The sequence below is a fragment of the Somniosus microcephalus genome, chromosome 10, assembly GCF_052327205.1.
Source record: "Somniosus microcephalus isolate GS21.2 chromosome 10, FLI_Smic_1.0, whole genome shotgun sequence".
In the NCBI taxonomy this organism is placed as follows: Eukaryota; Metazoa; Chordata; class Chondrichthyes; order Squaliformes; family Somniosidae; genus Somniosus; species Somniosus microcephalus.
The window spans coordinates 9,261,909-9,288,675 of record NC_140996.1 but is presented as its reverse complement, the minus strand read 5'-3'; the positions used below and the strand labels follow the sequence as shown (position 1 = coordinate 9,288,675).

The 26,767-nt window shown below is 48.4% G+C and overlaps 1 long non-coding RNA gene across 1 annotated transcript in view; it reads left to right on the top strand.

Annotated features, from left to right (window-relative positions):
• The window catches only part of LOC147111430 (uncharacterized), a 137,749-nt gene that overhangs the window by 10,108 nt on the left and 100,874 nt on the right, over positions 1 to 26,767 (top strand). The window contains exon 2 of the long non-coding RNA XR_015079833.1: positions 4,045 to 4,122. This is a non-coding gene — a long non-coding RNA (uncharacterized LOC147111430). The remainder of the gene's footprint in view (positions 1 to 4,044; positions 4,123 to 26,767) is intronic.

Below are 26,767 nucleotides of genomic sequence, written 5' to 3'. Positions count from 1 at the left end.
GCCGAGCTGGCTCGAGGGGCCGTGTGGCCGAGCAGGCTCGAGGGGCCGTGTGGCCGAGCAGGCTCGAGGGGCCGTGTGGCCGAGCAGGCTCGAGGGGCCGTGTGACCGAGCAGGCTCGAGGGGCCGTGTGACCGAGCAGGCTCGAGGGGCCGTGTGACAGAGCAGGCTCGAGGGGCCGTGTGGCCGAGCAGGCTCCAGGGGCCGTGTGGCGGAGCAGGCTCCAGGGGCCGTGTGACGGAGCAGGCTCGAGGGGCCGTGTGGCGGAGCAGGCTCGAGGGGCCGTGTGACCGAGCAGGCTCGAGGGGCCGTGTGGCCGAGCAGGCTCGAGGGGCCGTGTGGCCGAGCAGGCTCGAGGGGCCGTGTGGCCGAGCAGGCTCGAGGGGCCGTGTGGCCGAGCAGGCTCGAGGGGCCGTGTGGCCGAGCAGGCTCGAGGGGCCGTGTGGCCGAGCAGGCTCGAGGGGCCGTGTGGCGCAGCAGGCTCGAGGGGCCGTGTGGCGGAGCAGGCTCGAGGGGCCGTTTGGCCGAGCAGGCTCCAGGGGCCGTTTGGCCGAGCAGGCTCCAGGGGCCGTGTGGCCGAGCAGGCTCCAGGGGCCGTGTGGCCGAGCAGGCTCCAGGGGCCGTGTGGCCGAGCAGGCTCGAGGGGCCTTGTGGCGGAGCAGGCTCGAGGGGCCGTGTGGCCGAGCAGGCGCGAGGGGCCGTGTGGCCGAGCAGGCTCCAGGGGCCGTGTGGCCGAGCAGGCTCCAGGGGCCGTGTGGCCGAGCAGGCTCGAGGGGCCTTGTGGCGGAGCAGGCTCGAGGGGCCGTGTGTCCGAGCAGGCTCGAGGGGCCGTGTGGCCGAGCAGGCTCGAGGGGCCGTGTGGCCGAGCAGGCTCGAGGGGCCGTGTGGCCGAGCAGGCTCGAGGGGCCGTGTGGCCGAGCAGGCTCGAGGGGCCGTGTGGCCGAGCAGGCTCGAGGGGCCGTGTGGCCGAGCAGGCTCGAGGGGGCCGTGTGGCCGAGCAGGCTCGAGGGGCCGTGTGGCCGAGCAGGCTCGAGGGGCCGTGTGGCGGAGCAGGCTCGAGGGGCCGTGTGTCCGAGCAGGCTCGAGGGGCCGTGTGACCGAGCAGGCTCGAGGGGCCGTGTGGCGGAGCAGGCTCGAGGGGCCGTGTGGCCGAGCTGGCTCGAGGGGCCGTGTGGCCGAGCAGGCTCGAGGGGCCGTGTGGCCGAGCAGGCTCGAGGGGCCGTGTGGCCGAGCAGGCTCGAGGGGCCGTGTGACCGAGCAGGCTCGAGGGGCCGTGTGACCGAGCAGGCTCGAGGGGCCGTGTGACCGAGCAGGCTCGAGGGGCCGTGTGACCGAGCAGGCTCGAGGGGCCGTGTGACCGAGCAGGCTCGAGGGGCCGTGTGACAGAGCAGGCTCGAGGGGCCGTGTGGCCGAGCAGGCTCCAGGGGCCGTGTGGCGGAGCAGGCTCCAGGGGCCGTGTGACGGAGCAGGCTCGAGGGGCCGTGTGGCGGAGCAGGCTCCAGGGGCCGTGTGGCGGAGCAGGCTCCAGGGGCCGTGTGGCGGAGCAGGCTCGAGGGGCCGTGTGACCGAGCAGGCTCGAGGGGCCGTGTGGCCGAGCAGGCTCGAGGGGCCGTGTGGCCGAGCAGGCTCGAGGGGCCGTGTGGCCGAGCAGGCTCGAGGGGCCGTGTGGCCGAGCAGGCTCGAGGGGCCGTGTGGCCGAGCAGGCTCGAGGGGCCGTGTGGCCGAGCAGGCTCGAGGGGCCGTGTGGCCGAGCAGGCTCGTGTGGCCGAGATGGCTCGAGGGGCCGTGTGGCCGAGCAGGCTCGAGGGGCCGTGTGGCCGAGCAGGCTCGAGGGGCCGTGTGGCCGAGCAGGCTCGAGGGGCCGTGTGGCGGAGCAGGCTCGAGGGGCCGTGTGGCCGAGCAGGCTCGAGGGGCCGTGTGGCGGAGCAGGCTCGAGAGGCCGTGTGGCCGAGCAGGCTCGAGGGGCCGTGTGGCCGAGCAGGCTCGAGGGGCCGTGTGGCCGAGCAGGCTCGAGGGGCCGTATGGCCGACTCCTGCTCTTAATTCTTATGTTCAGGACAGGAGGGTGAAAATTGGCAAGAAAAAAATGCTTTGAAGAAAATGAAAACTCACAAATATCTCTCTACTTGTGATCATTATAAATGACTTACTAAGAATGGTAATTTTATTTAAAATTTCTTAGAATCATAGAATAGAACAGCACAGAAGGAGGCCATTCGGCCCATCGAATCTGCACCGGCTCTTTCGAAGAGCAATCCAGTTAGTCCCACTCCCCCGAAAAGCAGTTTGCTTGCACTGTATCATCCGAAGGACAGCACCTCCGACAGTGCGACGCTCCCTCAGCACTGCACTGGGAGTGCCGGCCTGGATATTGGGCTCAAGTGTCTGGAGTGGGACTTGAACCCATGACATTCTGACTCGGAGGCGAGAGTGCTGCCCACTGAGCCAAGGTAAAAATTTACTCCCCCCTCCCCCTGGTGAAAATTTACCCCATTTACCTCAACAAGCCTTTTACAACCCACACTATACCTATTCCTCTAACCATGTGAATTATATTACATGTTTGGCAGTTGTATTGCATATTTTCAATAAATGCAGCATCTCAGACAAATGATTAAAGAAAGAAAAGAAAGACTTGCATTTAACTAGCGCCTTCCATGACCACCAGACGTCCCAGAGCGCTTTACAACCAATGAAGTACTTTTTTTTTCAATTCAATTTTATTTGTCATATATGCAGCAGACGTGTGTACTGCACAATGAAATGTTGATTTTTACGAGTCCTCCCAACATTGGAATAAATATGGCATAACAATGATAAAATACTAATAGAAATACTAATAGAAAGACAGTAATAATAAATAAAACAGTAATAAATAATAAATTAATCGTTCATGAGTCTTATGGCCTGGGGGTAGAAGCTGTTTCGAAACCTGTTGGTACGAGACCGTATGCTTCGGTATCTCTTACCGGACGGGAGCAGGGCGAAGAGGTTGTGGCTGGGGTGACTCGCGTCTTTAATGATTCTCAGGGCCTTCCCCCGGCACCTCTCGGGGTAGATATCCTGCACAGCAGGTAGTTTAATTCCTATAGTGTGTTGTGCAGCTTTCACTACCATCTGTAGAGCCTTGCGGTCTGTGGCGGTGCAGTTGCCATACCAGGTAGTGATGCAGCCAGACAGGATACTCTCGATGGTGCACCGGTAGAAGTTGGTGAGAATCTGGGGGGCCATTCCAAATTTCTTCAATCTCCTGAGGAAGTACTTTTGAAGTGTAGTCACTGTTGTAGGAAATGCGGCAGCCAATTTGCGCACAGCAATGTGATAATGACCAGATAATCAGTTTTAATGATGTTGGTTGAAGGATAAATATTGGCCAGGACACCGGGGAGAGCTCCCCTGCTCTTCTTCGAAATAGTGCCGTGGAATTTTTTACATCCACCTGAGAGAGCAGACGGGGCCTCGGTTTAACGTCGCATCCGAAAGACGGCACCTCTGACAGTGCAGCACTCCCTCAATACCGCACTGGGAGTGACAGCCTATATTTTCTGCTCAAGTGTCATGAACTTCTGGCTCAGAGGCGAGGGTGCTACCACCTGAGCCACGGCCAATTAAGATCGCTGATATCTTGATTTCTAAAGCTAAACGGTCAAGAATGTTTGATATCTACTGTGGATTACAAAGCCAAGATTTAGTGACAAACTAAATGTTTAACTCAAAAATTGATGTGCATGTGATGAACAGATGAGAACTCCTCGCAATTCCACCTTTTTTAATTTTGGGACTCCCCCGCCCAAAAAAAACAGAGCAAAACTAAATCAGGATGTTTTTCCTGAGTTGAATGTGTTTGGGTAGGTGTGGAGTTGATCTGCGAGAAAGGGATGGATTCGATTTGGCCTAATCTTTTCCTTTTCCTGACAGTTCTTACGTTATTGTAAAAATGTAAATATTAGTAAGATTGCTTTACTCCCATTTGATTGCCTTAATTCAAGATGGTGGCTGCTAAACATGATCCAAAAGCTTGGAGTTAATGCTGTAACCTTCCCTACAGGATTTCCAGGAACATAACAAGATGGTTTTCTCCACGACACAACACCTGCTTCAGAACAGCTGACAGAGGAATGTATTTGTGAGTAAACTATTGAAATTGAACATTATAAAAAGTATTCTTTACATTTTATCTGCCAGTTAGCGCAAGTTTCTATTAACATCGCTAAAGCTGCTCGTAAAAGTCCTGTGGTTTTGTCATAGAATCATACAGAACGGAAGGAGGCCATTCGGCCCTTTGTGCCTGTGCCGGCTCTTTGAAAGGTATCCAATTTAAAAAAAAATTAGTTTATGGGATGTGGGCGTCGCTGGCAAGGCCAGCATTTATTGCCCATCCCTAGTTGCCTTTGAGCAGGTGATGGTGAGCCGCCGCCTTGAACCGCTGCAGTCCGTGTGGTGAAGGTGCTCCCACAGTGCTGTTAGGGAGGGAGTTCCAGGATTTTGACCCAGCGACGACGAAGGAACGGCGATATACTTCTAAGTCAGGATGGTGTGTGACTTGGAGGGGAACTTGGAGGTGGTGGTGTTCCCATGCTCCTGCTGCCCTTGTCCTTTTAGGTGGAAGAGGTTGTGGGTTTGGGAGGTGCTGCCGAAGAAGCCTTGGCGAGTTGCTGCAGTGCATCTTGTAGATGGTACACACTGCAGCCACGGTGCGCCGGTGGTGGAGGGAGTGAATGTTTAAGGTGGTGGATGGGGTGCCAATCAAGCGGGCTGCTTTGTCCCGGATGGTGTCGAGTTTCTTGAGTGTTGTTGGAGCTGCACTCATCCAGGCAAGTGGAGAGGATTCCATCACACACCAATTAGTCCCACTCCCCCTGCTTTTTCCCCATTGACCTGCAGGTTCCCGCCCCCCCTCAAGTATTTATCCAATTCCTTTTTGATATATCAAAAATCCCTATATCGCTCAGATTTTTGCTATATTTCTCATGCTACTGAATTTTTCTCTCAAGCTTTCTCCCAATTTTTTTTATCCTTCTCTTTGCTTGGGGTATGGTTTCACGGGACATTGATGATTCTCCAAGTGAACATGTGTGAGCCTTGCCGGCAGGCCGTGCAGCCTAGTGAGTGTCGCATTCAAGCTCGACCCTGTCCTCACTGGATAAAACTCGCTGATCCGTCAGGGGAGCTGTGCGTTACGGACTTCTGACATCTCTTGGTTTGATGTCCGTGTTTGATTTAGTGCTCAAAGCCCAATATGCTGAGTTTGTTTGCACCGTGATCTCAGAAATATTCTCTTATGTTTGATGCTCGTTTCGTTGAAAAAAAACAATAATCACTTCTGTTTCACTGCTTTCTCTGGGGAAACCTGTACGTATTCTGCTAAGTGCCACAGGTTAATCAGTAAGTTGCAGTAGCAGAACTGTCCAAATTGCCAATTGACTAGCATTATTGTTACGGAACAGAATTAGCTGAAAAAAAGGGTGAATATAGAATCACAGACTGGTTACAGCACAGAATGAGGCCGTTCGGCTCGTCAAGCCCCGTGCCGGTTCGCTGCAAGAGCACTTCAGCTAGTCCCACTCCCCCGCCGTTTCTCCCGTAGCCCTGCAATTTTTTTTTTCTTCAGGTACCTATCTAATTCCTTTTTTTTGTCTTTTATAACTCCTGTGAAGTGCCTTGGGACGTTTTACTATGTTAAAGGCGCTATGTAAATATAAGTTGTTGTTGTGTTGAAAGCCACCTTTGAATCTGCCTCCACCACCCTTTCAGGCAGTGCATTCCAGATCCTGATCACTCGCTACGTTAAAAAAGATTTTCTTCATGTCGCCTTTGGTTCTTCTGCCAATCACCTTAAATCTGTGTCCTCTGGTTCGCGACCCTTCTGCCAATGGGAACAGTTTCTCTCTATCTACTCTGTCCAGACCCCTCATGATTTTGAACACCTCCATCAAATCTCCTCTCAACCTTCTCTGCTCTAAGGAAAACAACCCCAGCTTCTCCAGTCTATCCACGTAACTGAATACTAATGGGATTCATTTTAACTGTAAAGTTATTTTTTTTAATCCATAACTGACAGAGAATTATGAATGATTTGGTTTTATTAGTTCAAATTGAGCAAAAGGCCAGATAATATCAGGCTGAATATCAGGAAACGTAAATGCATAAATTAAAAGACAATTCACAACAGTCATAATCAATGTTCTCTCTTTTTTAAGTGGCTGTGCAGCCCATTCAAATTTCCGCGCATGTACGGTTTCTCCTATTTAAAAGCCAGTGCGTAGCCTGCACGGGACCTCCAGACCGCTGTGCGGCTGCTCAGCCTAGCGGGAACGTTGGTCACAATTAATCTTCCCGGTGTGAGGTTAAATTATGTCATTAAGATTCCTTCCTGGAATTGTCTGTATAATAGATGTTTAAGTTTTGTTACGACTATTCATTTGATAGTTTTATTTCTATGTAAAGTGAGATACAACCACATTGGCCACGATTTTGCCAGCGCGCAGCAGACGGGATGGGTGGCGGGTCAGCTGTGAAATTTTAAATGATTGACCGGGTCGGGAACCCGCTGTCAAAATGCGCACACCTGCATTTCCTGATGTCGGGTCTGCCAGCGCTGAGCAGACCCGACAGGCAGCAGCGGGGGACCCAATTCAAATCATTAGTGGCTTGTTTACAGCCACTTAACAATGCTTTTTTCCCCCAGCTTTTTAACTTTCACAGGTCTCCCAAGGGTTTCCTGCTGTGCCTAGACCTAGTCAGTGAAGCTGAGGCAGGAGGTCAGTGGCCATTGAATCAGCTGATAAGTTGACAGCTTCAAAGCTCCCAGCTGACTGAGATATCTTCCCTTAAGCACTAGCATCTCTAAACTGCATTTCTATTACATATTCAGGATGCTGCAAGTCTTTACACAAGTCTCCATGCAATCTGACCTCATTACCTCTCCCACCATTGACCGATCGCTTCTGTCATCTCTACTTCACCTGCCATCTATTCCATCAGCATGGGTGCACTTTATACTCTCTCACCTTGGTCCTCAGAATCTGACCACGATCAGCCCCAATACCAGCATCACCAGGCACACCAGCAGCACCAACAACACCACCAACCTTCTCCTCAATCACCTGATGCTGCACAGGACAGAGGGCGTCAGCATCCGACCACATTGCTGCCCGGGACGCCAGGGATGGCCTCACAATGGCCACATTTACTTCACTTGTCACTGCATACCCTGGCTGCCACATGATGCACCAGGTTGGCACCACCCCACACCAACAACATAAAGCATCCCTACAATGCCCAAGCCATTCCTTTCACACTCATCAGCATTGCGGGGGGTACCGTTATGTCTCATCATTCACTGCAACTCACTAAGCCACTTCCAAAGGTGCACAGAAACCTGTCCAAGAAAGCAAAGTGTTGAAAATAAATATTTCAATGTTTGACAGCACATTAAAACTTCACATGAACATTGGCTAAAACACCCAAGTGCCTACCCTTGTGTGTTGTTAGTTGGTATGATTGGACTAGGATGAGGGTAAGTATGAGGGGTGGCTATTGAGGTGAGGAAGTGAGAATGTAGATAGAGAGGGATGGGTGGAGGTGCAAGGTAAGTTGGTGTGAATAAGAATGTGCAGGAGTACGGTAGGGAAGGCAGAGTAATGAGTGGCACAGCAGGATGAGGTTGAGTGTGGCTTTGCTGTAACGTTTTGTGATCTACTGAGATTAATGAAAGGTTTGCGTCACTGCAGCCTGGTCCTCCTGACCACATTCCTGCTTGTGCCCTCCTGTGCAATGTGCGACCAGGCTGCGTTGGTCTCCTGGGGAGGACTCTTCCGCCCATCGGAAGGGAAGAGGACCTCTCTGCGTGCTGTGACTCCCTCCATAAGCACACGGAGGGAGTCATGGGAGAGCCTGGGTGCAGTCCTGTGTCTTTGTGCAGTGCTAGTCAGTGTTTGCAGCACTTCAATGCTGTAGAACACTGACAGCACAAATGTCAAAGTAAATTTGCGCATGGACCTTTTAAGGAAACCGGCTGATGACGCGTCAACTAATTACGTCATCAGACCTGCTTCCTTCAATTGGCCGGGAAACTTGCTGGGTGGGCTTAATAAGCCCAGTCAGGGGAAAGTCATGTCGGAGGCCAGGATGGAGCCAGCAGCGGGGCCGAGACTCGCCACCGACATCGCCCGCCGAGGTAGGATAAATCGCGGCCATTGTGTCCAGGTAAATGTGTTATTAACAGTGTCATCAGTATCTGTTACACACCTTAGAATCATAGAATGGTTACAATACGGAGGCCATTCGGCCCGTCGAGCCCGTGCCGGCTCTCTGCAAGAGCACTTCAGCTAGTCCCACTCCCCGCCCTTTCCCCATAGCCCTGCAAATTTTTTCCTTCAGGTACTTATCCAATTCCCTCTTGAAAGCCGTGATTGAGTCTGCCTCCACCATCCTTTCAGGCATTGCATTTGAGATCCTAACCACTCGCTGAGTAAAAAAGTTTTTCCTCATGTCGCATTTGGTTCTTCTGCCAATCACCTTAAATCTGTGTCCTCTGGTTCTCGACCCTTCTGCCAATGGGAACAGTTTCTCTCTATCTACTCTGTCCAGACCCCTCATGATTTTGAACACCTCCATCAAATCTCCTCTCAACCTTCTCTGCTCTAAGGAGAATGCGATGTCGGTGGCGAGTCTCGGCCCTGCTGCTGGCTCCATCCCGGCCTCCGACATGACTTTCCCCTGACTGGGCTTGTTGCCTTTAACAAATCCGTGCTGGCTTTCCTTAATTAATCCACACTTGCCCAAGTGACTGTTAATTTTGTCCCTGATTATTGTTTCTAAAGCTTCCCCACTCCCGAGGTTAAACTGACTGGCTGTAGTTGCTGGGTTTATCTTTACACCCTTTTTTGAACAAGGGTGTAACATTTGCAATTCTTCAGTCCTCTGGCCTCACCCCTGTTTCTAAGGAGGATTGGAAGATTATGGCCAGTACTTCCATGATTTCTTCCTTCACTTCCCTCAGCGTCCTAGGATGCATCCCATCTGGCCCTGGTGACTTATCTACTTTAGGTACAGCCAGCCTTTCTAGTACCTCATCTTTATCAATTTTTATCATATCCAGTATCTCCTCTACCTCCTCCTTTACTATGTCTATGGCAACATCATCTTGCTTGGTGAAGACAAATGTAAAGTACTCATTTAGCACCTCAGCCATGCCCTCTGCCTCCATGCGGAGGTCTCCTTTTTGGTCCCTAATCGGCCCCACCCCTCCTCTTACTAACCGTTTATTATTTATATGCCTATGGAAGACTTTTGGATTCCCTTTTATGTTAACCGTGCCAAGAATACTGTAGAAGTTAATCAGTTCAGGACCCCAAGAAATCCTGTAGTGTAAGAAATGAGTTGACATGATCTACAGTTCATGTAGCAGGAAACAAATTTGTTCTGAAACATTTGTTATACAGGTTCTTCTGGTGTCTCTCTCTAGTTTACCAAATGCACCACAGTTTATTTAACAAACAGGATGATGATTTCTCAGACAAACTCAAAATACTCCGGATGCTGGAAATCCGAAATAAAACCAGAAAATGCTGGCAACACTCAGCAGGTCAGTCAACCTCTGTAGAGAGAAACAGAGTTAATGTTTCAGGTCGATGACCTTTCATCAGAAGTGGAAGAAGTTAGAGATTTTAACAGTTTTTAAGCAAGCACAGAGCCAGGGAAAGGTGGGCGGGTTAGAAAGAACAAAAGGGACGATCTGTGATAGGGTGCAGGGCAGGAATGATTAATTGACAAAAGGGATGATGGTGCAAGGCAAAAGGGGGTGGTGAAGGGGCAAGTACCAGTTGAAACTTATAACAATTTTGCTTTGCCAATTTTCCTGTGATTTTTCTCCCACCTCGCCAGATTCTTTACTGGGTTTGTTGGTGCTGGTAGCCCTCATGTACTTTGGCCAAGAGTCCATTCTTTCTTGTGTGAGCTATGACGGTGAGTGCCAGTAGACTATTTGGTCGGAGGGGGGAATTATAACCAAGCCAGGTCCTTCTCTTGCTCAGCGTTCACATGTGTGCTTCTGGCAGAGATCGCCGGATAGTGACCAGGAACCGGAACTCCGCCGTACTTGTCCCCCCCCCCCCCTTAGCCCAAGTGCGCAGAGGCCAGGAACGGCTCCGCTCCACCACTGCTGTCACCAAGAGGAGGGGAACCCCGCACAAAGCTGAGGCGTTCCTGGTCTCTCTGGCTCAACTACTCACTGCATCAGCTAGTTAGACCATTGGAAGAGCCATGTTAGTGCCTTTATGGGGATGGGTTTAAGTGAGTACTACTAGAATGGTACCAGGGATGAGAGACTTCAGTTATGTGGAGAGACTAGAGAATCTGGGATAGTTCTCCTTGGAGCAGAGAAGGTTACGGGGAGATTTAATAGAATGGTACCAGGGATGAGGGACTTCAGTTACGTGGAGAGACTGGAGAATCTGGGATTGTTCTCCTTAGAGCAGAGAAGGTTAAGGGGAGATTTAATAGAGACATTCAAAGTCATGAAGGGTTTTGATTGAGTAAATAAGGAGAACTGTTTCCACTGGTAGTAGGATCAGTAACCTTAGGATTCAGATTTAAGATAATTGTCAAACGAGCCAGAGGGGACATGAGGAGAATTTGTTTTACGTAGCAAGTTGTTATGATCTGGAATGCGCTGCCTGAAAGGGTGGTGGAAGCAGGTTCAATAGTAACTTTCAAACAACAACTTGTATTTATATAGCGCCTTTAACGTAGTAAAACGTCCCAAGGCGCTTCACAGAGTATTCAAAGACAAAAAATGTTGACACCGAGCCACATAAGAAGAAATTAAGGCAGGTGACCAAAAGCTTGGTCAAAGAGGTAGGTGTTAAGGAGCGTCTTAATGGAGGAAAGAGAGGTGGAGAGGTTTAGGCAGGGAATTCTAGACCATAGGGCCTAGACAACAGAAGGCACGGCCACCAGTGGTGGAGCGATTATAATCAGGGATGCTCGAGGGCAGAATTAGAGGAGTGCAGATATCTCGGGGGGTTGTGGGGCTGGAGGAGATTACAGAGATAGGGAGGGGCGAGGCCATGGAGGGATTTGAAAACAAGGATGAGAATTTTGAAATCGAGGCGTTGCTTAACCAGGAGCCAATGTAGGTCAGCGAGCACAGGGGTGATGGATGAATGGGACTTGTTGGATTTAGGACACGGGCAGCCGAGTTTTGGATCACCTCAAGTTTACGTAGGGTGGAATGTGGGAGACCAGCCAGGAGTGCACTGGAATAGTCAAGTCTAGAGGTAACAAAGGCATGGATGAGGGTTTCAGCAGCGGATGAGCTGAGGCAAGGGCGGAGACGGGCAATGTTACGGAGGTGGAAATAGGCGGTCTTAGTTATGCTGCGGATATGTGGCCGAAAGCTCATTTCAGGGTCAGATATGACACCAAGGTTGCGAACAGTGTGGTTCAGCCTCAGACAGATGTTAGGGAGAGGGATGGAGCCAGTGGCTAGGAAATGGAGTTTGTGGCGGGGACTGAAAACAATGGCTTCGGTCTTCTCAATATTTAATTGGAGAAAATTTCTGCTCATCCGGACAAGCAGTCTGACAATTTAGACACCATGGAGAGGTTGAGAGACATTGTAGTGAGGTGGAGCTGAGTGTCGACAGCGTACATGTGGAAACTGACGCTGTGTTTTCGGATGATGTCACCAAGTGGCAACACGTAGATGAGAAATAAGAGGGGGCCAAGGATAGATCCTTGGGGGACACCAGAGGTAACGATGCAGGAGCGTGAAGAGAAGCCGTTGCAGGTGATTCTCTGGCTACGATTAGATAGATAAGAATGGAACCAGGCGAGTGCAGTCCCACCCAGCTGGACGATGGTGGAGAGGCGTTGGAGGAGGATGGAGTGGTCAACCGTGTCAAAGGCTGCAGACAGGTCGAGAACATAAGAACATAAGAAATAGGAGCAGGAGTAGGCCAATCGGCCCCTCGAGCCTGCTCCGCCATTCAATAAGATCATGGCTGATCTGCTCCTAACCGCCAATCCACTATCACAGAACCATTTCCTGAATCTAACAGAATTAGACACACGAAATAGGAGCAGGATCAGGCTACACGGCCCCTGGGCCCGCTCCGCTACCCACAGGGCCATGACCGATCCGAACCTAGACTCATGTCCAAATTCCTGCCCGCTCCCCGTAACCCTTAATTCCCTTTACTTCTAGGAAACTGTCTATTTCTGTTTTAAATTTATGTAATGATGTAGCTTCTACAGCTTTTTGGGGCAGCATATTCCATGGACCTACCACCCTCTGAGTGAAGTAGTTCCTCCTCATCTCAGTTTTGAAAGAACAGCCCCTTATTCTAAGACTATGCCCCCTAGTTCTAGTTTCACCCATCATCGGGAACATCTTCCCCGCATCCACCCGATCCAACCCCTTCACAATCTTATATGTTTCAATAAGATCGCCTCTCATTCTTCTGAACTCCAATGAGTAGAGTCCCAATCTACTCAACCTCTCCTCATATGTCCATCCCGTCATCCCCGGGATTAACCGAGTGAACCTTCTTTGTACTGACTCGAGAGCAAGTATGTCCTTTCTTAAGTATGGACACCAAAACTGTACGCAGTATTCCAGGTGCGGTCTCACCAATACCTTGTACAACTGAAGCAATACCTCTTATTTTTATATTCTATCCCCCTAGCAATGAAAGCCAACATTCCATTGGCCTTCTTAATCACTTGCTGCACCTGCATACTAATCTTTTGAGTTTCGTGCACCAGGACCCCCAGATCCCTTTGTACTTCAGTACTTTCCAGTTTCTTGCCATTAAGATAATAACTTGCTCTACGATTTTTCCTGCCAAAGTGCATAACCTCACACTTTCCAGTATTGTATTCCATCTGCCAAATCTCTGCCCACTTACTTAGCCTGTCGATGTCCCCTTGCAGGTTTTTTATGTCCTCCTCACTCACTACTTTCCCTCCCATCTTAGTATCATCTGCAAACTTTGATATGTTACACTCGGTCCCCTCCTCCAAATCGTTAATATAGATTGTAAAGAGTTGGGGACCCAGCACTGACCCCTGCGGAACACCACTAGTTACTGATTGCCAGTCTGAGAATGAACCATTTATCCCAACTCTCTGCCTTCTGTTAGATAGCCAATCCTCTACCCATGCCAGAATATTACCCCCAATCCCGTGATTTTTTATCTTAAGCAATAATCTTTTGTGTGGCACCTTGTCAAATGCCTTTTGGAAGTCTAAATACACTACGTCCACTGGTTCCCCTTTATCCACGCTATACGTTACTTCCTCAAAGAACTCCAACAAATTTGTCAAACATGACTTCCCCTTCATAAAACCATGCTGACTTTGTCCTATTAAATTATGATTATCCAAATGTCCTGTTACTGTCTCCTTAATAATGGACTCCAAAATTTTACCTACCACAGATGTTAGGCTAACCGGTCTATAGTTTCCAGCCTTCTGCCTACTGCCCTTTTTAAATAAGGGTGTTACATTAGCAGTTTTCCAGTCTGCCGGGACCTTTGCCGAGTCCAGGGAGTTTTGGAAAATTATTACCAATGCATCCACAATCCCTACCGCCACTTCCCTCAAGACCCTAGGATGTAAGCCATCAGGTCCAGGTGATTTATCCGCCTTGAGTCCCATTATTTTACCGAGTACCATTTCCTTAGTGATTTTGATCGTGTTTAGCTCTTCCCCCCCTTTAGCCCCCTGTTTGTCCAGTGTTGGGATATTCTTAGTGTCTTCTACTGTAAAGACTGATGTAAAATATTCATTCAGTGTTTTTGCCATCTCCATATTTCCCACCATTAATTTCCCGGTCTCATCCTCTAAGGGACCAACATTTACTTTAGCCACCCTTTTTCTTTTTATATAACTATAAAAACTCTTACTATCTGTTTTTATATTTTTTGCTAATTTACTTTCATAATCTATCTTCTCTTTCTTAATCAATCTTTTTGTTATTTTTTGCTGTCTTTTAAAGTTTTCCCAATCCTCTATCCTCCCACTAGATTTGGCTACCTTATATGCCCTTGTTTTTAGTCGAATACTATCCTTAATTTCTTTACTTAGCCATGGATGGCTGTCTTTTCTTTTACACCCTTTTCTTCTCAGTGGAATATATTTTTTTTGGAAGCTGTAAAATAACTCCTTAAATGAAGGACGAGGAGGGATAGTTTACCTTTGTCACAGTCACAACGATGACGGATTTGGGAGGCGACAACACGTTCAAAGACTTTGGAGAGGAAAGGGAGGTTGGAGATGGGGTGGTAGTTTGCATGGACGGAGGGGTCAAGAGTTTTTTTTTGAGGAGGGGGGTGATGATAGCAGATTTGAGGGAGAGGGGGACAATCCCTGAGGAGAGAGAACCGTTAACAATGTCAGCTAACATGGGAGCCAGAAAAGGAAGTTGGGTGGTCAGCAGTTTGCTGGGAATAGGTTTGAGGGAGCAGGAAGTGGGTCTCATGGACAGGATGAGCGCGGAGTGGACATGAGGGGAGATCGGAGAGAAACTGGAGAAAGATGTCAGTTCAGGGCTAGGGCAGGGGTGAACCTTAGAGGAAGTTTGGCCCGGTGGGCTAGGGGAAGGAAGGGAAGTGGCAGAGGCAGGTGAACGGATGGTCTCAATCTTCGAGACAAAGAAGTCCATGAGCTCCTCACACTTGTCAGAGGTGAGGGTGGAGGAGACAGGGGAGGGGAGTTTAAGAAGACGGTTAGCAGTAGAGAATAGGAGCCGGGGTTTACCTTTTGCATTCCAGAATGATTCTGAAATAGTGAGCAGTTTTGGCAGACGAGAGCAGGATCCAAAATGCTTTATGTGGTCCAGCCAGATTGGGCAGTGAATGGCTAAACTAGTTGTCCGCCATATCCATTCAAGTCTGCGTCCCTTGAATTTAAGGGAGTGAAGATAAGGGCCGTACCAGGGAGAACGGCCAGGGTGAGAGAGAGTAATTGTTTTAATAGGGACTAGGGCATCGAAGGTGGTGTTGAGGGTGTGGTTGAGCAGATCGGTAGCTGCAGAAATGTCATGGTGAATGGAGGGCCAGAGGCTGGACTGTTGGGATTTCATAAGTGCAGTTGTAAGAGAGTTGGGAGAGAGTTTTTTCCGGGGGCGGACACAGGAGGAAGTAGGTTTGAGGGGGGGGGGGGGAAGGGGGATGTGGGTGGAGAGCGATACGAGGAAGTGGTCAGAGATGGCCTTATCTGCGATTGACACGATGGGAGTAGCGAGACCACGAGTGATGGCAAGATCGAGGGGGTGGCCATGAATATGGGTTGGGGAGTTTACATGGAGGGAGAGATTAGAGGAGGCTAGTGAACTCCGAGGAGAGAGAGCATGATGAATTGAGATGGAGGTTGAAATCACCGAGGATGAGAAGTTGTTCGGTGTAGAGGCTGAGGGAGGAGAGCAGTGAAGATATCTCGGTAATAAAACTTTTATGGTACTTGGGTGGGCGGTGGAGAACAAGAATTTTAAATGAGAGGTGAGAGGGGTGGAATAAGGTGAGATGCTCAAAGGAGAAGTAAGTGCCGGAGGAGTAGGGGGACAGACCAAGGTGTGATTTGGTGATGAGAGCCACACCGCCACCACGGCGGTCTGAGCGGGGCAAGTGGTGGTAGGTATAGCCAGGCGGGGAGGCTTCATTTAAGGGTAAGGTGTCATCACCCCTCAACCAAGTTTCTGTGCACTGTCTGAAAGGGCAGTGGAAGCAGGTTCAATGGTAATTTTCAAAAGGCAATTGGATAAATACCTGAAGGGGAGAAAATGTGCAGGGCTACGGGGAAAGAGTTGGGGAGAGTGGGACTAATTGGAGAGCTCTTTCAAAGATCCGGCACAGGCACGCTGGGCCGAATGGCTGCCTTCTGTGCTGTAAAATTCCACGTACATTGGGAATGGGGTTTGTTATATTGTTATAGTATCGCATCGTTAAATGGAACTACTTTGGTATGGAACTACTTTGGTATGGTGTAGTTATATTGCTATGTGGCACACTGCACGGGCAGTGCACAGTGCAGCGTCGGACATTTTGTATCACTCCGCACCATGCAGCAGCACTGTAACAAAGCAAATACAGCTAAGTAAAAGCACTAACTAAAAATGAACTAAAAGTGTCTGTAATGTATATAGAATAAGAACACAAGGAGACACAACAGGGTTAGATTTCCTTCATACTGTCTCTTGTGACAACATGATACAATGTTTTTTGACAAGCTGATTCCTTTTTGTGGGGTTTGGGTAGTGGGGGGGAAGAAAATGACAGTTTACTGTATGTTGATTAAGCAAAACCTGTTGAAAATTTGTATGGAGATAGTGATTTCCCCCCCCCCCCCCAATCCCACATTGTATTTCCTCCTCTCCTGAAGGTGCTGACTCATGCTGGAATACAGCTTCACTGCCACCAGTTAGCAGGAGGACTCAAACACATCACCTAGAGGTTGCTCTGCATGTTTGAGCTAGACAGTGAGTGTCGGAAGTTCATCTAATCACAGAGGGTATCGTAGCTGAGATCAATCCTGTTCTCTCTCACGTGCGCATTGCAGTAGGCGTTTGACTGGGAGCGAGAACTCTGGATGATTTTCCCCCTTTTTTTCCAGCTGAGTGGGACTGAGCCCCTCCCGCTGCTGGCCTGGCTAAAATAAAGCGAATTCAGCACAGGCAGGAGATCGAAACTGGGGCTTTCGTGGCTGAATCTCGCAACTGATGCACAGAGACAGTATTGTTCAGTTATAATGAAGAGAATTTTTTAATGTTGATTACTTTGAAAAGAAAGAAAGAAAGACTTGCATTTATATAGTGCCTTTCACAACCTCAGGACGTCCCAAAGCGCTTTACAGCCAATGAGGTACTTTAGAAGTGTAGTCATTGTTGTAATGTAGGAAATGCAGCAGCCAATATGCGCACAGCAAGCTCCCACAAACAATGTGATAATGACCAGATAATCTGTTGATTGAGGGATAAATATTGGCCAGGGTACCGGGGATAACTCCCCAGCTCCTCTTCGAAATAGTGGCATGGGATCATTTTTATGTTCACCTGAGAGAGCAGACGGGGCCTCGGTTTAACGTTTCATCCGAAAGACGGCCCCTCCAACAGTGCAGCACTCCCTCAGCACTGCACTGGGAGTGTCAGCCTAGATTTTGTGCTCAAGTCTCTGAAGCGGGGACTTGAACCCACAACCTTCTGACTCGGAGGCGAGAGCGCTGCCCACTGAGCCAAACTGTTGGGAATTTACCTAAGCTCGGATAAAATGCACATCCGTGCAAGAATGCAGAGCTCCTGAATTTTAGGACTCATCAGCATTAGAAGAGTTAAATCCACTGGTGCGGGATTTTATAAAAAATTGTGATTCAACCATTAATTTTCCTTGTACTGTACACTGTTAAGTTATATACATCTGCACTTAATTTGTAAAAGAAGTTAATGAGAAACTTCAAACAATTTAAATGTCAATTACAAAGAAAGCGCGGTTTGAAAATTCCAGTAATCTGTCCATATTGGGCATCAAACCATGTTCCCAGGTGTATATAATTCATGGCAGATGACATTCCAAAGACCCAATTACAGAGGCTCTGCTAATCCTCAACACAGAACTGAGTGCAAGAGCACACGGAGCATCTGTCACGCCATGTTGTGGCTGCATTGAGACATGTGCTAGAAGATATTACTGTACATAAACTTTACGTCACATTGATAATGGAGTTGAGCATCAAAGATATCAGTGCCTTGGACAGATGAGGAATGTGAACTTTAGAGTGCTGCTGCAGTTCGGCAGCGACATAAAATGTGAGCGTCTGGTTATAAAAGAAAGAAGAGGGTAATCATTTGGGTTTTTAGCACTGATTATTTTTTTAAACAGTATTTGCTCGCATTTATATAGATCCTTATGTCAAAAAGTCTCAAAGTGCTTCGCCAGGGAATTGCTTTGATGTTCACTGACTTTGGTTATGTAGGCAAGCAAATTGCATGCATGTTCAGCAAAAGCATGTATTCTCTTTTTCTGCAAAGCTTGAATGTCTTGCCTGCTTTCTAGCGCAGGCTGCATTGTATCAGGAACACCATCATGCCAAAGATTAAGTAATATCCCAAAGAGAAAAAAAAAAATTGACTGCAAGTATGAAGTCGACAAGTGATGAAAGTAGCCCTGAGGTTGTCAATTAAAAAGGCAAGGCCTGGAACTGATAAGTTAATGGGCAGTTTCCCCTTTTTTTTTGGCCTGCAAAAGCTTTAAAGTACAGGTTATAAAAATCAGAAGTGTAATCTATTTCCTACAACATATCCAATTAAGCCTAGTCACTTAGACTCCTGCAGATCTTTTCTTTCCTTCTCAGTTTGGATTAACTGATGGAGTGCTGAATTTCCTGCCTGGCCAGTGGTACAACTCAGTTAGCAAAGCAGAGGATGACTTGTTTTGTTCATTGCAAATTTAGAACATGAACAGTTTGAGCAACTGCTTCTTGTACATAAATAGGTTAAATTGTAATCCAACGGAGGTCAATTATGTATAAAATGGAAATCTATCACAGTAGCTGCTTGGTTTAGGCGCACCAATAAATTATAAATACTTTTAAAACAGGGAGTTGCTGCATTTTTTTCAGATTTAACTTTACTGCGCTAATTCTTGAAAAATTAACAGATGAAACATTATGCTGATCTCTGTTACATGAACAACTAAAGGCTGCGAATTTACTCAGCAATACTTTTATAGAGGATGATGGATACGTATAAGTGAACTACATGGCAGTAAGTCAGTTGTGTGCTTTCATGTTGTGATGCTGGATTATTCCCTCACGTTTATTTCAAGTCCCACTCCAATGGCATAAAAGATCCCGTGACAGTATTGGAAGAAGAGCAGGGGAGTTCTCCCCGGGGTCCTGGGGCCACTATTTATCCCTCAACCAACATCACTAAAACAGATTATCTGGTCATTATCACATTGCTGTTTGTGGGATCTTGCTGTGTGCAAATTGGCTGCCGTGTTTCCTACATTACAACAGTGACTACACTTTTTAAAGTACTTCATTGGTTCTAAAGTGCTTTGGGACATTCTGAGGTCATGATAGGTGCTATATAAATGCAAGTCTTTCTTTCTTGTTCAATTCAATTTTATTTGTCATATATGCAGCAGACGTGTGTACTGCACAATGAAATGTTGATTTTTACGAGTCCTCCCAACATTGGAATAAATATGGCATAACAATGATAAAAATACTAATAGAAAGACAGTAATAATAAATAAAACAACAGTAACAAATAATAATAAATTAATCGTTCATGAGTCTTATGGCCTGGGGGTAGAAGCTGTTTCGAAACCTGTTGGTACGAGACCATATGCTTCGGTATCTCTTACCGGACGGGAGCAGGGCGAAGAGGTTGTGGCTGGGGTGACTCGCGTCTTTAATGATTCTCAGGGCCTTCCCCCGGCACCTCTCGGGGTAGATATCCTGCACAGCAGGTAGTTTAATTCCTATAGTGTGTTGTGCAGCTTTCACCACCACCTGTAGAGCCTTGCGGTCTGTGGCGGTGCAGCTGCCATACCAGGTAGTGATGCAGCTGGACAGGATACTCTCGATGGTGCACCGGTAGAAGTTGGTGAGTATCTGGGGGGCCATTCCAAATTTCTTCAGTCTCCTGAGGAAGGACAGGCGTTGGCATGCCTTCTTGGTTACAACGTCGATGTGATGAGACCACGTTAAGTCCTCCTTGTATGCATCTTCATAATTTAGAATACCTGCCAGATATTCAATCTTTTATCATTGTGGCCTTTCTTCATGATGAACATGTATATAATTATGTTTCGGCAGCATTTGCTAAAGAAGGCAAACTGTGGAGAAATTGAAATTACAATCAGTAAAACTTTCAATGTATTAACCTCTTTCAATGATGATACATACTGACAGGCCAAAAAAGTTGGACGTATCTTTTGTTATTGCTAAATAGACAACTTTATGAAGTATCCTTTGCCTGTGCTCTATCCAGTCGTAGCCAGAGAATCACCTGCAATGGCTTCTCTTCCCGCTCCTGCACCGTTCCCTCTAGTGTCCCCCAAGGATCTATCCTTGGCCTCCTCCTATTTCTCATCTACAAACTGCTTCTCTGAGACATCTTCCGTAAACACAGCGTTAGTTTCCCCATATACACTGACGATACCCAGCTCTACCTCACCACCACCAACTCTCTCGACCCCTCCACTGTCTCTAAATTGTCTGCTTGTCTGACATCTAGTACTGGATGAGCAGAAACTTCCTCCAACTAAATATTGGGAAAACCAAACCCATTCTCTTCGGTTCCCGCCACGAACGCCGTTCCCTAGCCACCGATTCCATCCCTCTTCCTAGCAACTGTCTGAGGCTGAACCAGACTGTTCGCAACCTTGGTGTCATATTTGCCCCTGAGCTGAGCTTCCGACCCCATATCCGCAGCATAACAAATACCGCCTATCTCCATCTCCGTAACGTCGCCCGACTCCGCCCCTGCCTCAGCTCATCTGCTGCTGAAACCCTCATCCATGCCTTTGTTACCTCTAGACTTGACTATTCCAACGCACTCCTGGCTGGCCTCCCACATTCTACCCTACGTAAACTTGAGGTCATCCAAAACTCTGCTGCCCGTGTCCTAACTTGCACCAAGTCCCGTTCGTCCATCACCCCTGTGCTCGCTGACCTACATGGGCTCCCGGTTAAGCAATGCCTCGATTTTAAAATTCTCATCCTTGTTTTCAAATCTCTCGGTAGCCTTTCCCCTCCCTATCTCTGTAATCTCCTCCAGCCATACAACCCTCCGAGATCTCTGCGCTGCTCTAATTCTGGCCTCTTGAGCATCCCCGATTTCCATCGCTCCACCATTGGTGGCCGTGCCTTCAGCTGCCTCGGCCCCAAGTTCTGGAATTCCCTCCCTAAACCTCTCCGCCTCTCTCTCCTCCTTTAAGACACTCCTTAAAACCTACCTCTTTGACCAAGCTTTTGGGTCACCTGTCCTTAATAGGTGGCTCGGTGTCAGATTTTGTTTGATAACGCTCCTTTGAAGCCTCTTGGGACGTTTTACTTCGTTAAAGGCGCTATATAAATGCAAGTGGTTGTTGATGACATACAATAGTATTTTGAATGGCATGTTTTTATGTTGCTTTCCATTACACCAGGGTTGTATAAACTATGGGCCCTGAGCCCTGATAATTCAGCCCATCAAAGTCCAGACAAATTAATTTCTATTTATGCTTATGTTTCTTATTCACTGGTTTATCCTTTTTGAATTACGTGGGCCTGGACATCTGGAATTATGGAGTCTCAGGAAAGTTGTCCCATTAGTAGATAAACCTTAAATTAAAACATGAAAATTTGTTGGTATTGGCAGCGTTAACTATATGCTAATTAATGGGAACATTAATGTAAACGTTATATTGTACCAGGGATGAGGGACTTCAGTTATGTGGAGAGATTAGAGGAGCTGGGATTGTTCTCCTTCGAGCAGAGAAGATTAAGGGGAGGTGTTCAAAATTTTAAGTTTTTTTTATTCGCTCCTGGGATGTGGGCGTAGCTGACAAAACCAGCATTTATTGCCCATCCCTAATTGCCCTTGAGAAGGTGGTGGTGAGTCGCCTTCTTGAACCGCTGCAGTCCGTGTGGTGAAGGTGCTCCCACAGTGCTGTTAGGGAGGGAGTTCCAGGATTTTGACTCGGCGACGATGAAGGAACGACGATCTACTTCCAAGTCAGGATGGTGTGTGACTTGGAGGGGAACTTAGAGGTGGTGGTGTTCCCATGCTCCTGCTGCCCTTGTCCTTCTAGGTGGAAGAGGTCATGGGTTTGGGAGGTGCTGCCGAAGAAGCCTTGGCGAGTTGCTACAGTGCATCTTGTAGATAGTACACACTGCAGCCACGGTGCGCCGGTGGTGGAGGGAGTGAGTGTTTAAAGTGGTGGATGGGGTGACAATCAAGCGGGCTGCTTTGTCCTGGATGGTGTCGAGCTTCTTGAGTGTTGTTGGAGCTGCACTCATCCAGGCAAGTGGAGAGTATTCCATCACACTCCTGACTTGTGCCTTGTAGATGGTGGAAAGGCTTTGGGGGGACAGGAGGTAAGTCACTCGCTGCAGAATACCCAGCCTCTGGCCTGCTCTTGTAGTCACAGCATTTATGTGGCTGGTCCAGTGAAGTTTCTGGTCAATGATGACCCCCCCCCCCCCCCCGCCCCGGTGATTCGGTGATGGTAATACCATTGAATGTCAAGGGCCAGTGGTTAGACGCTCTCTTGTTGGAGATAGTCATTGCCTGGCACTTATGTGATAGAGTAAATAGGAAGAAACTGTTTTCACTGGCAGGAGGGCTGGTAACCAGAGGACAGAGATCTAAGGTAATTGGCCAAAGAACCAGGGGGAGATGAGGAGAATTTTTTTTACGCGCCGAGTTGCTATGATCTGGAAAGGGTGATGGAAGCAGATTCAATAGTAACTTTCAAAAGAGAATTGGATATACACTTGAAAAGGAAAAATTTACAGGGCTATGGTGAAAGAGCAGGGGGAGTGGAGCTAATTGGCGAGCTCTTTCAGAGAGTCAGCACACGCACGATGGGCTGAATGGCCTCCTGCGCTGTATCATCCTATATGTGCTTCGGAAAGCTTCATGGTAAGCAACTAAATGGCCACAAACACAAAAGGTTTGGACACTAACACTGAATTGAATTGGTCAGTTTCTTTAATGCCGAGGCTTCCTATTGAAATTTGAAGATGAAAATAGTTTCATGTGATGCAAAAGAAAAGCTATTGCCAATCTTATGGCATCGGGCACATTAAACCACGTAACAAAACTCCAGTGGTCACAGTATTCCCTCCCTTCCACATCAGATTGTGGGAAAATCCTGTATCTACTACAACAACAACAGCATGCATTTATATAGTGCCTTTAATGTAGCAAAGCGTCCCAAGGCGCTTTACAGGAGCATTATCGAATAAAATTTGACACCGAACCACATAAGGAGATATTAGGACAGGCGTGGTCAAAGAGGTAGGTATTAAGGAGCGTCTTAAAGGAGGAGAGAGAGGCGGAGAGGTTTAGGGAGGAATATCCAGAGCTTAGGGCCCAGGCAGCTGAAGGCACGGCCGCCAATGGTGGAGCGATAAAAATCGGGGGATGTGCAAGAGGCCTGAATTGGAGGAGCGCAGAGATCCCAGAGGGTTGTAGGACTGGAGGAGGTTACAGAGATAGGGAGCGGGGAGGCTGTGGAGGAATTTGAAAATAACGATGAAAATTTTAAAATCGAGGCGTTGCTGGACTGGGAGCCAGTGTAGGTCAGCGAGCGCAGGGGTGATGAGTGAATGGTGCGAGTTAGGATACAGGAGGCAGACCTTTGGATGAGCGCACGTTTACACGGGGCAAGGTGGGAGGCCGGCCAGGGGAGCTTTGGAATAGTCAAGTCTAGAGGTAACAAAGGCATGGATGAGGGTTTCAGCAGCGGATGAGCTGAGGCAAGGGGCGGAGACGGGCGATGGTACGGAGGTGGAAGCAGATGGTCTTGGTGATGAAGAGGGTATGGGATCGGAACCTGTAGGAACATTCCCAGCCTGCAGCATGAAATAATTGTAAATGTATATTTAACAATTTTGGCCTAGAAATTGACTATAGCCCCGTTTGGGGCGCCAGCCTCGCCAGGGCGCTAAAAGTAGCGCCCCGGAAGCAGTCGCGGCCGCCCGCCGGAAATTCAGTTGGAGCGCCCCAATGGGAAGCGCGGCGCTACTGGAGGCGCCCCGCATCCCTCTTGGGGCGCTGCAACTGAATATCGCGGCGCAATGTGCCGCAGCGCCACACACTGCGGCACGTCGCGCTGCAGTACTGCAGGCCTTCCGCCCCTTCTTAAAGGGGAGGGGCCTTGTGCAGCGCGATCTGGGGCCCAGCTGGGCCCCTGAGGATCGCGAGTGCCAGCAAAAGAGCCCGGCACCGAGGAGAAGTGCTGGGCTCTTGGAACGTAGCCGGCACTCCGCCGGGGGTGGGGGGGGGGCTCAGGAGGCCGGGGACGGCAGCGCGGAGAAGTGCTGGCAGGCGGCCAGCAACAGAAATGGCCGCCCTGCACCTCTCCTTTAATTAGCGCCTCTACCGCCGCATGTAGGCCCCCCTGAACCGGTTGCACATAGCGTCCGGCGTTAAATCAGGGGGTGCATCTAAATATCGCGATCGGGGTGCTGTGCACACCGATGATGTCATCGGTAGTGGCGCAGCGCTAACGGCTAGCGCCACCATTAGCGTCCCGCTAAATTTAGCGGGAGGCGTGGCCAGTGGCTTCCGACCCACTTAGCGCCCTCTTAAGGCGCTAACGGGTGGCGCAGCCCACTGAATTTCTAGGCCTCTGTGTTTAAACTTGATATCAGGTAGAATTATTGAATCTGTATCTTAACCATTCTTACAGCCCTGATTTTTCAGTTTTTCTTAATTAAAAAAAAATTCCCAGCAATTTTCTTGCTCTTTACTTAGGTCATTTCAAAACTGGATAAAAATTGGAAAGAAAAATATGGAAGACAGAAGTTTGGTTGAGATTAGAGAAAACCTTGTTACACAGTTAAGGAAAGAGAGTGTGTATGTCACAGTATTTATGTCAAAGTAGAGAAAGAAAACACTTGCCTTTATATCATCTCTTACTATATCTTTGGGATGTCCCAAAGCGCTTCACATTCGATGAATTACTTTCGAAGTGTGGTCACCATTGGTATATAGGCAAGCACAGCAGCCAATTTTCACACAGCAAGCTCCCACAAACAGCAATTGAGATGAATGAGCAGTTAATGTTGGTGGTGATTAAAGGAGGAATGTTGGGCAGGGCACTGGGAGAATTCCCTGCGCCTCTTCAAACGCTGCCATTGGGCCTTTTACGTCCACCTGTACAGGCAGCCAGGTATTTAAATTAACACAAACAACAGATGCACTTCCGACAGTGCAGCACTCCCTCTGTACTGCATTGCAGTATCCGTCTAGATTTATGTGCTCTCGTCCTGGATGGGACTTGAACCCCACGCCTTCAGTGTGAATATGTGTAGGGCAAATGTATTTCTCTTAAATCCCTCAACAGAATTATTTCAGGGCACAAATGGAACATGTGGGTTTTAGGGAAGGTGGGAGCAGCATGTTCAGATTTTTAAAATATAGAGAAGGCCCCACAAGGATGTGTGCTGAGCCCCCTCCTCTACTCCCTCTTCACCCACGACTGTGTGGCTGTTCATGGTTCCAACACCATCACCAAGTTTGCGGATGATACCACGGTAGTAGGCCAGATCACCAACAACGATGAGTCAGCCTACAGGGAGGAGGTCCAGCATCTCGTGAAGTGGTGCGCCGATAACAACCTGGCCCTTAACATCAAGAAAACCAAAGAAATCATTGTGGACTTCAGGAAGTCTAAAGGCGGAAGTCACACCCCCATCCACATCAATGGGGCTGTGGTGGAAAGGGTGGACAGCTTTAAGTTCCTTGGAGTCCACATCACGGAAGACCTCTCCTGGTCCCTCAATACCTCCTCTCTGGTGAAGAAGGCCCAGCAGCGCCTATATTTCCTAAGGAGGCTGAAGGGATGTAACCTGTCACCCCTGATCCTCTCTAACTTTTACCGCTGCACAATAGAGAGCATCCTGACGAACTGTATCACAGTATGGTATGGCAGCTGTAGCTACTATGACCGGAAAGCCCTGCAGCGGGTAGTCAAAACTGCCCAACGCATTACCGGCACCCGGCTACTGACCATAGAGCACATATATCAGAAACGCTGTTTACGGAGGTCACGGTCCATCACCAAAGACCCTACCCCCCCCCCCCCCCCCCCCCCCAGCCACAGTCTGTTCGCCCTCCTACCATCTGGGAGACGCTACAGATGCATTCGCACCCGAACGACCAGATTTAGGAACAGCTTCTTTCCCAGGGCTGCCATCCTACTGAACTCCACAAATAAACTCTAAAGCCTGCACATCTGCCAATGCACTTTATTATGTTTATGTTAATGTATTACAAGCCAAATGAATGTTGAATGTTTAAATGTCTTAATCTAAATGTACACTCTCGGGAGCCGCAAGCCTACATTTCGTTGTACTGCACTTGTGCACTAACAATGACAATAAAGTTGATTATTATTAATAAACTGTGTTTTTAATGACAGCATATTAAAAAAAAAAGCAAGAGTGAGATTTTGGATAATACTTGAAAAAAATGAAGGACATAAGAAACAAGTAATTTTTCAGTGAAAACTAACAGCATGGAGCTTGAACTATTTTGTAGAATGTTTCCAGTCCAGCGTCAGTTACTCCCAGCACTCCTCACAGGTAGATTCCTACATCACCATTCGGTGCTATGTTCACGTGAACAAAAGCAATCGTCAGTTTACTCATTTTGTTTCATATTGAAATTGCACTGCTTTAAGCTGCATTTTTTGAATGCATCAGACTTTACAACACTCTTACTGTGCAGTTTAAAAACAACATTTAAAAGCTTTTGCAAGTCCTGTCAGTGATTCAAATCTGGCCTGTGCAAGTATTGTTCAAAAAGTTTGTGATACAGATTGTAACTGTCCATACTTTTATGGAAAAGGAAATCATCTCTACAAAATTAGGCCCCACTTCTCACACAAAATTCATATATTTAAAGCATCCTTGATCATCTTGTTAAGTGGTTTATCCAAAATACCCAGTCACCTGAAAACTCCTCGGCGGGAAGGCATTCCGACTGGGAGGAGGGGAGCCGAGCACGGCGGCCAGAGGCCGGACCGTGAGCGGGAGAAGCAGCCGTT